Here is a 15,585-nt window from a genome sequence, read left to right as displayed (position 1 = left end):
TTTGTTTTGTAATGTTTGTAAACTTTTGGCTTAATTGCTAAAAGGGTGAAACGCTTGGATTCGTTTCGTAATTTTTGTAAACGTTTGGCTTACATTTCTAAAAGGGTGAAACGCTTGGATTTGTTTCGTAATTTTTGTAAACGCTTGGCTAATATTGCTGAAAAGGTGAAACGCTTGGATTTGTTGCGTAACGTTTGTAAACGTTTTGCTTAAATTGCTAAAAAGGTGAAACGCTTGGTTTTTTTTAATGTTTGTAAAGGTTTGGCTTAAATTGCTAAAAAGGTGAAACGCTTGGATTTATTTTGTAATGTTTGTAAACGTTTGGCTTATAATGCTAAAAAGGTGCAACGCTTGGATTTGTTCCGTAACGTTTGTAAACATTTGGCTTAAATTGCTAAAAAGGTGAAACTCTTGGATTTGTTTTGTAATGTTTGTAAACGTTTTGCTTAAATTGCTAAAAAGCTGAAACAATTGGATTTGTTTTGCAATCTTTGTAAACGTTTGGCTTAAATTTCTAAAAAGGTGAAACGCTTGGTTTTGTTTCGTAACGTTTGTAAACGATTGGCTTAAGCCGCTAAAAATGTGAAACGTTTTAATTTGTTTCATAACGTTTTAAACGTTTGGTTTTATTTCATAACGTTTGTAAACGCTTGGCTTAAATTGCTAAAAAGGTGAAACATTTGGATTTCTTTCGTAACGTTTGTAAGGGTTTGGCTTAAATTGCTAAAAAGGTGAAATATTTGGATTTGTTTCGTATAGTTAGTGAACGTTTGGCTTAAATCGCTAAAAAGGTCAAACGTTCGGATTTATTTCGTAACATTTGTAAACGTTTGGCTTAAATTCCTAAAAAGGTAAAACGCTTGGATTTGTTTCTTAACGTTTGTAAACGTTTGGCTTACATTGCTAAAAAGGTGAAACGCTTGGATTTGTTTCGTAATGTTTGTAAACGTTTGGCTTAAATTGCTAAAAAGGTGAAACGCTTGGATTTGTTTCGTAACGTTTGTAAACGTTTTGCTTAATTTGCTAAAATGGTGAAACGCTTGGTTTTGTTTCGTAATGTTTGTAAAGGTTTGGCTTAAATTGCTAAAAAAGTGAAACGATTGGATTTGTTTGGTAATGTTTGTAAACGTTTGGCTTAAAATGCTAAAAAGGTGAAACGCTTGGATTTGTTTCGTAACGTTTGCAAACATTTGGCTTAAATTGCTAAAAAGGTGAAATGCTTGGATTTGTTTTGTAATGTTTGTAAACGTTTGGCTTAATTGCTAAAAGGGTGAAACGCTTGGATTCGTTTCGTAATTTTTGTAAACGTTTGGCTTACATTTCTAAAAGGGTGAAACGCTTGGATTTGTTTCGTAATTTTTGTAAACGCTTGGCTTATATTGCTGAAAAGGTGAAACGCTTGGATTTGTTTCGTAACGTTTGTAAACGTTTTGCTGAAATTGCTAAAAAGGTGAAACGCTTGGTTTTTTTAATGTTTGTAAAGGTTTGGCTTAAATTGCTAATAAGGTGAAGCGCTTGGATTTGTTTTGTAATGTTTGTAAACGTTTGGCTTAATTGCTAAAAATGTGAAACGCTTGGATTTGTTTCGTAACGTTTGTAAACGTTTGGCTTACATTTCTAAAAGGGTGAAACGCTTGGATTTGTTTCGTAATTTTTGTAAACGCTTGGCTAATATTGCTGAAAAGGTGAAACGCTTGGATTTGTTGCGTAACGTTTGTAAACGTTTTGCTTAAATTGCTAAAAAGGTGAAACGCTTGGTTTTTTTTAATGTTTGTAAAGGTTTGGCTTAAATTGCTAAAAAGATGAAACGCTTGGATTTATTTTGTAATGTTTGTAAACGTTTGGCTTATAATGCTAAAAAGGTGCAACGCTTGGATTTGTTTCATAACGTTTGTAAACATTTGGCTTAAATTGCTAAAAAGGTGAAACGCTTGGATTTGTTTTGTAATGTTTGTAAATGTTTTGCTTAAATTGCTAAAAAGGTGAAATAATTGGATTTGTTTTGTAATGTTTGTAAACGTTTGGCTTAAATTGCTAAAAAGGTGAAACGCTTGGTTTTGTTTCGTAACGTTTGTAAACGATTGGCTTAAACCGCTAGAAATGTGAAACGTTTTAATTTGTTTCATAACGTTTTAAGCGTTTGGTATTATTTCATAACGTTTGTAAACGCTTGGCATAAATTGCTAAAAAGGTGAAACATTTGGATTTGTTTCGTAACGTTTGTAAGGATTTGGCTTAAATTGCTAAAAAGGTGAAATATTTGGATTTGTTTCGTAACGTTTGTAAACATTTGGCTTAAATTGCTAAAAAGGTGAAACGCTTGGTTTTGTTTCGTAACGTTTGTAAACGATTGATTTAAACCGCTAAAAATGTGAAACGTTTTAATTTGTTTCGTAACGTTTTAAACGTTTGGTTTTATTTCATAACGTTTGTAAACGCTTGGCTTAAATTGCTAAAAAGGTGAAACATTTGGATTTGTTTCGTAACGTTTGTAAGGGTTTGGCTTAAATTGCTAAAAAGGTGAAATATTTGGATTTGTTTCGTATCGTTAGTGAACATTTGGCTTAAATCGCTAAAAAGGTCAAACGTTTGGATTTATTTCGTAACGTTTGTAAACGTTTGGCTTAAATTCCTAAAAAGGTAAAACGCTTGGATTTGTTTCGTAACGTTTGTAAACGTTTGGCTTACATTGCTAAAAAGGTGAAACGCTTGGATTTGTTTCGTAATGTTTGTAAACGTTTGGCTTAAATTGCTAAAAAGGTGAAACGCTTGGATTTGTTTCGTAACGTTTGTAAACGTTTTGCTTAATTTGCTAAAATGGTGAAACACTTGTTTTTGTTTCGTAATGTTTGTAAAAGTTTTGCTTAATTGCTAAAAAAGTGAAACGATTGGATTTGTTGGTAATGTTTGTAAACGTTTGGCTTAAAATGCTAAAAAGGTGAAACGCTTGGATTTGTTTCGTAACGTTTGCAAACATTTGGCTTAAATTGCTAAAAGGTGAAACGCTTGGATTTGTTTTGTAATGTTTGTAAACGTTTGGCTTAATTGCTAATAGGGTGAAACGCTTGGATTCGTTTCGTAACTTTTGTAAACGTTTGGCTTACATTTCTAAAAGGGTGAAACGCTTGGATTTGTTTCGTAATTTTTGTAAACGCTTGGCTTATATTGCTGAAAAGGTGAAACGCTTGGATTTGTCTCGTAACGTTTGTAAACGTTTTGCTTAAATTGCTAAAGAGGTGAAACGCTTGGTTTTTTTAATGTTTGTAAAGGTTTGGCTTAAATTGCTAAAAAGGTGAAGCGCTTGGATTTGTTTTGTAATGTATGTAAACGTTTGGCTTAATTGCTAAAAAGGTGAAACGCTTGGATTTGTTTCGTAACGTTTGTAAACGTTTGGCTTACATTTCTAAAAGGGTGAAACGGTTGGATTTGTTTCGTAATTTTTGTAAACGCTTGGCTAATATTGCTGAAAAGGTGAAACGCTTGGATTTGTTTCGTAACGTTTGTAAACGTTTTGCTTAAATTGCTAAAAAGGTGAAACGCTTGGTTTTTTTTAATGTTTGTAAAGGTTTGGCTTAAATTGCTAAAAAGGTGAAACGCTTGGATTTATTTTGTAATGTTTGTAAACGTTTGGCTTATAATGCTAAAAAGGTGCAACGCTTGGATTTGTTTCATAACGTTTGTAAACATTTGGCTTAAATTGCTAAAAAGGTGAAACGCTTGGATTTGTTTTGTAATGTTTGTAAATGTTTTGCTTAAATTGCTAAAAAGGTGAAATAATTGGATTTGTTTTGTAATGTTTGTAAACGTTTGGCTTAAATTGCTAAAAAGGTGAAACGCTTGGTTTTGTTTCGTAACGTTTGTAAACGATTGGCTTAAACCGCTAAAAATGTGAAACGTTTTAATTTGTTTCATAACGTTTTAAGCGTTTGGTTTTATTTCATAACGTTTGTAAACGCTTGGCATAAATTGCTAAAAAGGTGAAACATTTGGATTTGTTTCGTAATGTTTGTAAACGTTTGGCTTAAATTTCTAAAAAGGAGAAACGCTTGGATTTGTTTCGTAACGTTTGTAAACGTTTTGCTTAATTTGCTAAAAAGGTGAAACGCTTGGTTTTGTTTCGTAATGTTTGTAAAAGTTTGGCTTAAATTGCTAAAAAAAGTGAAACGATTGGATTTGTTTGGTAATGTTTGTAAACGTTTGGCTTAAAATACTAAAAAGGTGAAACGCTTGGATTTGTTTCGTAACGTTTGCAAACATTTGGCTTAAATTGCTAAAAAGGTGAAACGCTTGGATTTGTTTTGTAATGTTTGTAAACGTTTGGCTTAATTGCTAAAAAGGTGAAACGCTTGGATTTGTTTCGTAACGTTTGTAAACGTTTGGCTTACATTTCTAAAAGGGTGAAACGCTTTGATTTGTTTCATAATTTTTGTAAACGCTTGGCTTATATTGCTGAAAAGGTGAAACGCTTGGATTTGTTTCGTAACGTTTGTAAACGTTTTGCTTAAATTGCTAAAAAGGTGAAACGCTTGGATTTGTTTCGTAACGTTTGTAAACGTTTGCCTTACATTTCTAAAAGGGTGAAACGCTTTGATTTGTTTCGTAATTTTTGTAAACACTTGGCTTATATTGCTGAAAAGGTGAAACGCTTGGATTTGTTTCGTAACGTTTGTAAACGTTTGGCTTACATTTCTAAAAGGGTGAAACGCTTTGATTTGTTTCGTAATTTTTGTAAACGCTTGGCTTATATTGCTGAAAAGGTGAAACGCTTGGATTTGTTTCGTAACGTTTGTAAACGTTTTGCTTAAATTGCTAAAAAGGTGAAACGCTTGGATATGTTTTGTAATGTTTGTAAACGTTTGGCTTAAAATGCTAAAAAGGTGCAACGCTTGGATTTGTTTCGTAACGTTTGTAAACATTTGGCTTAAATTGCAAAAAAGGTAAAACGCTTGGATTTGTTTTGTAATGTTTGTAAACGTTTTGCTTAAATTGCTAAAAAGGTGAAACAATTGGATTAGTTTTGTAATGTTTGTAAACATTTGGTTTAAATTATTAAAAAGGTGAAACGATTGGTTTTGTTTCGTAACGTTTGTAAACGATTGGCTTAAACCGCTAAAAATGTGAAACGTTTTAATTTGTTTCATAACGTTTGGTTTTATTTCATAACGTTTGTAAACGCTTGGCTTAAATTGCTAAAAAGGTGAAACATTTGGATTTGTTTCGTAACGTTTGTAAGGGTTTGGCTTAAATTGCTAAAAAGGTGAAATATTTGGATTTGTTTCGTATCGTTAGTGAACGTTTGGCTTAAATCGCTAAAAAGGTCAAACGTTCGGATTTATTTCGTATCGTTTGTAAACGTTTGGCTTAAATTCCTAAAAAGGTAAAACGCTTGGATTTGTTTCGTAACGTTTGTAAACGTTTGGCTTACATCGCTAAAAAGGTGAAACGCTTGGATTTGTTTCGTAATGTTTGTAAACGTTTGGCTTAAATTGCTAAAAAGGTGAAACGCTTGGATTTGTTTCGTAACGTTTGTAAACGTTTTGCTTAATTTGTAAAAAATTGAAACGCTTGATTTTGTTTCGTAATGTTTGTAAAAGTTTGGCTTAAATTGCTAAAAAAGTGAAACGATTGGATTTGTTTGGTAATGTTTGTAAACGTTTGGCTTAAAATGCTAAAAAGGTGAAACGCTTGGATTTGTTTCGTAGCGTTTGAAAACATTTTGCTTAGATTGATAAAAAGGTGAAACGCTTGGATTTGTTTTGTAATGTTTGTAAACGTTTGGCTTAATTGCTAAAAGGGTGAAACGCTTGGATTCGTTTCGTAACTTTTGTAAACGTTTGGCTTACATTTCTAAAAGGGTAAAACGCTTGGATTTGTTTCGTAATTTTTGTAAACGCTTGGCTTATATTGCTAAAAAGGTGAAACGCTTGGATTTGTTTCGTAACGTTTGTAAACGTTTTGCTTAAATTTCTAAAAAGGTGAAACGCTTGGTTTTTTTAATGTATGTAAAGGTTTGGCTTAAATTGCTAAAAAGGTGAAGCGCTTGGATTTGTTTTGTAATGTTTGTCAACGTTTGGCTTAATTTCTAAAAAGGTGAAACGCTTGGATTTATTTCGTAACGTTTATAAACGTTTGGCTTACATTTCTAAAAGGGTGAAACGCTTGGATTTGTTTCGTAATTTTTGTAAAAGCTTGGCTTATATTGCTGAAAATGTGAAACACTTGGATTTATTTCGTAACGTTTGTAAACGTTTTGCTTAAATTGCTAAAAAGGTGAAACGCTTGATTTTTTTTAATGTTTGTAAAGGTTTGGCTTAAATTGCTAAAAAGGTGAAACGCTTGGATTTATTTTGTAATGTTTGTAAACGTTTGGCTTATAATGCTAAAAAGGTGGAACGCTTGGATTTGTTTCGTAACGTTTGTAAACATTTGGCTTAAATTGCTAAAAAGGTGAAACACTTAGATTTGTTTTGTAATGTTTGTAAAGGTTTTGCTTAAATTGCTAAAAAGGTGAAACAATTGGATTTGTTTTGTAATGTTTGTAAACGTTTGGCTTAAATTGCTAAAAAGGTGAAACGCTTGGTTTTGTTTCGTAACTTTTGTAAACGATTGGCTTAAACCGCTAAAAATGTGAAACGTTTTAATTTGTTTCATAACGTTTTAAACGTTTGGTTTTATTTCATAATGTTTGTAAACGCTTGGCATAAATTGCTAAAAAGGTGAAACATTTGGATTTGTTTCGTAACGTTTGTAAGGGTTTGGCTTAAATTGCTAAAAAGGTGAAATATTTGGATTTGTTTCGTATCGTTAGTGAAGGTTTGGCTTAAATCGCTAAAAAGGTCAAACGTTCGGATTTATTTCGTAACGTTTGTAAACGTTTGGCTTAAATTCCTAAAAAAGTAAAACGCTTGGATTTGTTTCGTAACGTTTGTAAACGTTTGGCTTACATTGCTAATAGATGAAACGCTTGGATTTGTTTCGTCATGTTTGTAAACGTTTGGCTTAAATTGCTAAAAAGGTGAAACGCTTGGATTTGTTTCGTAACGTTTGTAAACGTTTTGCTTAATTTGCTAAAAAGGTGAAACGCTTGGTTTTGTTTCGTAATGTTTGTAAAAGTTTGGCTTAAATTGCTAAAAAAGTGAAACGATTGGATTTGTTTGGTAATGTTTGTAAACGTTTGGCTTAAAATGCTAAAAAGGTGAAACGCTTGGATTTGTTTCGTAACGTTTGCAAACATTTGGCTTAAATTGCTAAAAAGGTGAAACGCTTGGATTTGTTTTGTAATGTTTGTAAACGTTTGGCTTAATTGCTAAAAGGGTGAAACGCTTGGATTCATTTCGTAACTTTTGTAAACGTTTGGCTTACATTTCTAAAAGGGTGAAACGCTTGGATTTGTTTTGTAATTTTTGTAAACGCTTGGCTTATATTGCTGAAAAGGTGAAACGCTTGGATTTGTTTCGTAACGTTTGTAAACGTTTTGCTTAAATTGCTAAAAAGGTGAAACGCTTGGTTTTTTTAATGTTTGTAAAGGTTTGGCTTAAATTGCTAAAAAGGTGAAGCGCTTGGATTTGTTTTGTAATGTTTGTTAATGTTTGGCTTAAAATGCTAAAAAGGTGCAATGCTTGGATTTGTTTCGTAACGTTTGTAAACATTTGGCTTAAATTGCTAAAAAGGTGAAACACTTGGATTTTTTTTGTAATGTTTGTAAACGTTTTGCTTAAATTGCTAAAAAGGTGAAACAATTGGATTTGTTTTATAATGTTTGTAAACGTTTGGCTTAAATTTCTAAAAAGGTGAAACGCTTGGTTTTGTTTCGTAATGTTTGTAAACGATTGGCTTAAACCGCTAAAAATGTGAAACGTTTTAATTTGTTTCATAACGTTTTAAACGTTTGGTTTTATTTCATAACGTTTGTAAACGCTTGGCTTAAATTACTAAAAAGGTGAAACATTTGGATTTGTTTCGTAATGTTTGAAAAGGTTTGGCTTAAATTGCTAAAAAGGTGAAATATTTGGATTTGTTTCGTATCGTTTGTGAACGTTTGGCTTAAATCGCTAAAAAGGTCAAACAATCGGATTTATTTCGTAACGTTTGTAAACGTTTGGCTTAAATTCCTAAAAAGGTAAAATGCTTGTATTTGTTTCGTAACGTTTGGCTTACATTGCTAAAAAGGTGAAACGCTTGGATTTGTTTCGTAATGTTTGTAAACATTTGGCTTAAATTGCTAAAAAGGTGAAACGCTTGGATTTGTTTTGTAACGTTTGTAAACGTTTTGCTTAATTTACTAAAAAGGTGAAACGCTTGGTTTTGTTTCGTAATGTTTGTAAAAGTTTGGCTTAAATTGCTAAAAAAGTGAAACGATTGGATTTGTTTGGCAATGTTTGTAAACGTTTGGCTAAAAATGCTAAAAAGGTGAAACGCTTGGATTTGTTTCGTACCGTTTGCAAACATTTGGGTTAAATTGCTAAAAAGGTGAAACGCTTGGATTTGTTTTGTAATGTTTGTAAACGTTTGGCTTAATTGCTAAAAAGGTGAAACGCTTGGATTTGTTTCGTAACGTTTGTAACGTTTGGCTTACATTTCTAAAAGGGTGAAACGCTTGGATTTGTTTCGTAATTTTTGTAAACGCTTGGCTTATATTGCTGAAAAGGTTTAACTCTTGGATTTGTTTCGTAACGTTTGTAAACGTTTTGCTTAAATTGCTAAAAAGGTGAAACGTTTGGTTTTTTTAATGTTTGTAAAGGTTTGGCTTAAATTGCTAAAAAGGTGAAACGCTTGGATTTATTTTGTAATGTTTGTAAACGTTTGGCTTATAATGCTAAAAAGGTGCAACGCTTGGATTTGTTTCGTAACATTTGTAAACATTTGGCTTAAATTGCTAAAAAGGTGAAACGCTTGGATTTGTTTTGTAATGTTTGTAAACGTTTTGCTTAAATTGCTAAAAAGGTGAAACAATTGGATTTGTTTTGTAATGTTTGTAAAAGTTTGGCTTAAATTGCTAAAACGGTGAAACGCTTGGTTTTGTTTCATAACGTTTGTAAACAATTGGCTTAAATCGCTAAAAATGTGAAACGTTTTAATTTGTTTCATAATGTTTTAAATGTTTGGTTTTATTTTATAACGTTTGTAAACGCTTGGCTTAAATTGCTAAAAAGGTGAAACATTTGGATTTGTTTCGTAACGTTTGTAAGGGTTTGGCTTAAATTGCTAAAAAGGTGAAATATTTAGATTTGTTTCGTATCGTTTGTGAACGTTTGGCTTAAATCGCTAAAAAGGTCAAACGTTCGGATTTATTTCGTAACGTTTGTAAACGTTTGGCTTAAATTCCTAAAAAGGTAAAACGCTTGGATTTGTTTCGTAACGTTTGTAAACGTTTGGCTTACATTGCTAAAAAGGTGAAACGCTTGGATTTGTTTCGTAATGTTTGTAAACGTTTGGCTTAAATTGCTAAAAAGGTGAAACGCTTGGATTTGTTTCGTAACGTTTGTAAACGTTTTGCTTAATTTGCTAAAAAGGTGAAAAGCTTGGTTTTTTTTAATGTTTGTAAAGGTTTGGCTTAAATTGCTAAAAAGGTGAAACGCTTGGATTTGTTTTGTAATGTTTGTAAACGTTTGGCCTAAAATGCTAAAAAGGTGCAACGCTTGGATTTGTTTCGTAACGTTTGTAAACATTTGGCTTAAATTGCTAAAAATTTGAAACGCTTGGATTTGTTTTGTAATCTTTGTAAACGTTTTGCTTAAATTGCTAAAAAGGTGAAACATTTGGATTTGTTTCGTACTGTTTTTAAACATTTCGCTTAAATCGCTAAAAGGTGGAACGTTTGGATTTGTTTCGTAATGTTTGTAAACATTTCGCTTAAATTGCTAAAAATGTGAAACGATTGGATTTGTTTCGTACCATTTGTAAATGTTTGGCTTAAATTATTAAAAAGGTGAAACGCTTGGATTTGTTTTATAACTTTTGGCTTAAATTTCTAAATAGGTGAAACTTTTGGATTTGTTTCAAAAGCATTGTAAATGTTTGGCTTAAATCGCTAAAAAGGTGAAACATTTGGATTTGTTTCTTAACGTTTATAAACGTTTGGCTTAAATTTCTAAAAAGGTGAAACGTTTGGATTTGTTTCGTAACGTTGGTAAACGTTTGGCTTAAATTGCTAAAAAGGTGAAACGCTTGGATTTGTTTCGTAATGTTTGTAAACATTTGGCTTAAATTGCTAAAAAGGTGAAACGCTTGGTTTTGTTTCGTAACGTTTGTAAATGTTTTGCTTAAATCGCTTAAAATATGAAACGTTTTAATTTGTTTCATAACGTTTTAAACGTTTTGTTTTGTTTCGTAACGATTGTAAACTTTTGGCTTAAATTGCTAAAAAGGTGAAGCATTTGGATTTGTTTTGTAACGTTTGTAAACATCTGGCTTAAATCGCTAAAAAGGTGAAACATTTGGATTTCTTTCATAACGATTGAAAAAGTTTGGCTTAAATCGCTAAAAGGGGAAACGTTTGTATTTGTTTCGAAACGTTTGCAAACGTTTGGCTTAAATCGCAAAAAAAGTGAAACGTTTGGATTTGTTTCGTAACGTTTGTAAATGTTTGGCTTAAATTGCTAAAAAGGTGAAACGTTGTGATTTTTTTCGTAGCGTTTGTAAATGTTTGGCTTAAATCACTAAAAAGGCGAAACATTTGGATTTGTTTCTTACCGTTTGAAAACGTTTTGCTTAAATCGCTAAAAAGGTGAAACGTCTGGATTTGTTTCGTAACGTTTGCAAACGTTTCGCTTAAATCGCTAAAAAGGTGGAACGTTTTGATTTGTTTCGTAATGTTTGTAAAGGTTTGGCTTAAATCGCTTAAAAGGTGAAATGTTTGGATTTGTTTCGTAACGGTTGTAAACGTTCGGCTTGAATTGCTAAAAAGGTGAAACGCTTGGATTTGTTTCGTAACGTTCGTAAACGTTTTGCTTAAATTGCTAAAAAGGTGAAATGCTTGGATTTGTTTCGTAACGTTTGTAAATATTTGGCTTAAATTACTAAAAAGGTGAAACGCTTAGATCTGTTTCGTAACGTTTGTAAACGTTTCGCTTAAATTGCTAAAAAGGTGAAACATTTGGATTGGTAGCATAACCTTTTAAACGTTTTGCTTATATCGCTAAAAAAAGGAAACGTTTGGATTTTTTTCGCAACGTTTGTAAACGTTTTGCTTAAATTGATCAAAAGATGAAACGCTTGATTTGTTTCGTAACGTTTTAAATGTTTGGTTTAAATTGCTAAAAAGGTGAAATACTTGGATTTATTTTGTAACGTTTGTAAACGTTTGGCTTACATTGCTAAAAAGGTGAAACATTTGGATTTGTTTCGTAGCGTTTGTAAATGATTGGCTTAAATCGCTATAAAGGTGAAACGTTTAAATTTGTTTCGTAACGTTCGTAAACGTTTGGCTTAAACTGCAAAAAAGGTGAAATATTTGGATTTGTTTCGTAACGTCTGTAAACGTTTGGCTTAAATTGCTAAAAAGGTGAAACGCTTGGATTTGTTTCGTAACGTTTGTCAACGTTTGGCTTAAATTGCTAAAGAGCTGAAACGCTTGGATTTGTTCTTAACGTTTATAAACGTTTGGCTTAAATTGCTAAAAATAGGTGAAATACTTGGTTTTTCTTTCGTAACATTTGTAAACATTTGGCTTAAATTGCTAAAAATGTGAAACGTTTAAATTTGTTTCGTAACGTTTGTAAACATTTGGCTTCAATCGCTAAAAAGATGAAACACTTCGATTTTGTTTCGTAATGTTTGTAAACGTTTTGCATAAATTGCTAAAAAGGTGAAACGTTTGGATTTGTTTCGCAACGTTTTAAACGTTTGGCTTAAATCGCCAAAAATGTGAAACGTTTGGATTTGTTTCGTGACGTTTTAAACGTTCGGCTTAAATCGATAAAATGGGGAAACGTTTGAAATTTTTTCGCAATGTACGTAAACGTTTGGCTTAAATTGCTAAAAAGGCGAAACGTTTGGATTTGTTTCGTAACGTTTATAAACGTTTGGCTTAAATTGCTAAAAAGGAGAAACGTTTGGATTTGTTTAGAATGTTTGTAAACATTTGGCTTAAATCGTTAAAAAGGGGAAACGTTTGGATTTGTTTCGTAACGTTTGTAAACGTTTGGCTTATATCGCTATAAAGGGGAAACGTTTGGATTTATTTGGTAACATTTGTAAACGTTTGGCTTAAATCGCTAAAAAGTTGAAACGTTTGGATTTGTTTCGTAAGTTTTTAAACATTTCGCTTAAATCGCTAACATTTGTAAACATTTCGCTAAAATTACTAACAAGGTGAAACGCTTGGATTTGTTTGTAACGTTTGTAAACGTTTGGCTTAAATTTCTAAACAGGTGAAATGCTTGAATTTGTTTCGTAACGTTTGTAAACATTTGGCTTAAATTGCTAAAAAGGTGAAACATTTGGATTTGTTTCCAAACCATCGTAAATGTTTGGCTTAAATAGATAAAAAGGTGAAACGTTTGAATTTGTTTCGTAACGTTTGAAAATGTTTGACTTAAATCGCTAAAAAGGTGAAACGTTTGGATTTGTTTCGTAACGTTTATAAAAGTTTGGCTTAAATTGCTAAAAAGGTGAAACTCTTGGATTTGTTTCGTAATGTTTGTAAACTTTTGGCTTAAATTGCTAAAAAGGTGAAACGCTTGGATTTGTTTTGTAATGTTTGTAAACGTTTAGCTAAAATGTCTAAAAAGGTTAAACGCTTGGATTTGTTTCGTAACGTTTGTAAACATTTGGCTTAAATTGATAACAATGTGAAACGCTTGGATTTGTTTTGAAATGTTTGTAGATATTTTGTTTATATTGCAAAAAAGGTGAAATGCTTGGATTTGTTTCGTAACGTTTGTAAACATTTGGCTTAAATTGTTAAAAAGGTGAAACAATTAGATTTGTTTTGTAATGTTTGTAAACGTTTGGCTTAAATTGCTAAAAAGGGGAAACGCTTGGTTTTGTTTCGTAATATTTGTAAACGATTGGCTTAAACCGCTAAAAATGTAAAACGTTTTAATTTGTTCCATAGCGTTTTAAACGTTTGGTTTTATTTCATAACGTTTGTAAAAGCTTGGCTTAAATTGCTAAAAAGGTGAAATATTTGGATTTGTTTTGTAACGTTTGTAAACGTTTGGCTTAAATCGCTAAAAAGGTGAAACGTTTGGATTTATTTCGTAACGTTTGAAAACGTTTGCCTTAAATCGCTAAAAATGTGAAACGTTTGGATTTGTTTCCTAACGTTTGTAAACGTTTGGCTTAAATCGCTAAAAAGGTGAAACATTTAGTTTTGTTTCGTAACATTTGTAAACGTTTGGCTTAAATCGCTAAAAAGGTGAAACATTTAGTTTTGTTTCGTAACATTTGTAAACGTTTGGCTTAAATTGCTAAAAAGGTAAAACGCTTGGATTTGTTTCGTAACGTTTGTAAACGTTTGGCTTACATTGCTAAAAAGGTGAAACGCTTGGATTTATTTCGTAATGTTTGTAAACATTTGGCTTAAATTGCTAAAAAGGTGAAACGCTTGGATTTGTTTCGTAACGTTTGTAAACGTTTTGCTTAATTTGCTAAAAAGGTGAAACGCTTGGTTTTGTTTCGTAATGTTTGTAAAAGTTTGGCTTAAATTGCTAAAAAAGTGAAACGATTGGATTTGTTTGGTAATGTTTGTAAACGTTTGGCTTAAAATGCTAAAAAGGTGAAACGCTTGGATTTGTTTCGTAACGTTTGCAAACATTTGGCTTAAATTGCTAAAAAGGTGAAACGCTTGCATTTGTTTTGTAATGTTTGTAAACGTTTGGCTTAATTGGTAAAAAGGTGTAACGCTTGGATTTGTTTCGTAACGTTTGTAAACGTTTGGCTTACATTGCTAAAAGGGTGAAACGCTTGGATTTGTTTCGTAAGTTTTGTAAACGGTTGGCTTATATTGCTGAAAAGGTGAAACACTTGGATTTGTTTCGTAACGTTTGTAAACGTTTTGCTTAAATTGCTGAAAAGGTGAAACGCTTGGTTTTTTTTAATGTTTGTAAACGTTTGGCTTAAATTGCTGAAAAGGTGAAACGCTTGGATTTGTTTTGTAATGTTTATAAACGTTTGGCTTAAAATGCTAAAAAGGTGCAACGCTTGGATTTGTTTTGTAATGTTTATAAACGTTTGGCTTAAAATGCTAAAAAGGTGCAACGCTTGGATTTGTTTCGTAACGTTTGTAAACATTTGGCTTAAATTGCTAAAAAGGTGAAACGCTTGGATATGTTTTGTAATGTTTGTAAACGTTTTGCTTAAATTGCTAAAAAGGTGAAACATTTGGATTTGTTTCGTAATATTTTTAAACGTTTCGCTTAAATCGCTAAAAGGTGGAACGTTTGGATTTGTTTCGTAATGTTTGTAATCATTTCGCTTAAATTGCTAAAAAGGTGAAACGATTGGATTTTTTTCTTACCATTTGTAAACGTTTGGCTTAAATTATTAAAAAGGTGAAACGCTTGGATTTGTTTTATAACTTTGGGCTTAAATTTCTAAATAGGTGAAACTTTTGGATTTGTTTCAAAAGCATTGTAAATGTTTGGCTTAAATCGCTAAAAAGGTGAAACGTTTGGATTTGTTTCATAACATTTATAAACGTTTGGCTTAAATTTCTAAAAAGTGAAACGTTTGGATTTGTTTCGTAACGTTGGTAAACGTTTGGCTTAAATTGCTAAAAAGGTGAAACGCTTGGATTTGTTTCGTAATGTTTGTAAACATTTGGCTTAAATTGCTAAAAAGGTGAAACGCTTGGTTTTGTTTCGGAATGTTTGTAAATGTTTGGCTTAAATCGCTAAAAATGTGAAAGGTTTTAATTTGTTACATAACATTTTAAACGTTTGGTTTTGTTTCGTAACGATTGTAAACTTTTGGCTTAAATTGCTAAAAAGGTGAAACATTTGGATTTATTTTGTAACGTTTGTAAACATCTGGCTTAAATCGCTAAAAAGGTGAAACATTTGGATTTCTTTCATAACGTTTGAAAACGTTTGGCTTAAATCGCTAAAAGGGGAAACGTCTGTATTTGTTTCGAAACGTTTGCAAACGTTTGGCATAAATCGCAAAAAAAGTGAAACATTTGGATTTGTTTCGTAACGTTTGTAAATGTTTGGCTTAAATTGCTAAAAAGGTGAAACGTTGTGATTTTTTTCGTAGCGTTTGTAAACGTTTGGCTTAAATCACTAAAAAGGCGAAACATTTGGATTTGTTTCTTTCCATTTGAAAACGTTTTGCTTAAATCGCTAAAAAGGTGAAACGTCTGGATTTGTTTCGTAACGTTTGCAAACGTTTCGCTTAAATCGCTAAAAAGGTGAAACATTTGGATTTGTTTCGTAATGTTTGTAAAGGTTTGGCTTAAATCGCTTAAAAGGTGAAATGTTTGGATTTGTTTCGTAACGGTTGTAAACGTTCGGCTTGAATTGCTAAAAAGGTGAAACGCATGGATTTGTTTCGTAACGTTTGTAAAAGTTTTGCTTAAATTGCTAAAAAGGTGAAACGCTTGGATTTGTTTCGTAACGTTTATAAATATTTGGCTTAAATTGC

Source organism: Mercurialis annua, linkage group LG3 (assembly GCF_937616625.2).
Source record: "Mercurialis annua linkage group LG3, ddMerAnnu1.2, whole genome shotgun sequence".
In the NCBI taxonomy this organism is placed as follows: domain Eukaryota; kingdom Viridiplantae; phylum Streptophyta; class Magnoliopsida; order Malpighiales; family Euphorbiaceae; genus Mercurialis; species Mercurialis annua.
This window is presented reverse-complemented; position numbering follows the sequence as displayed.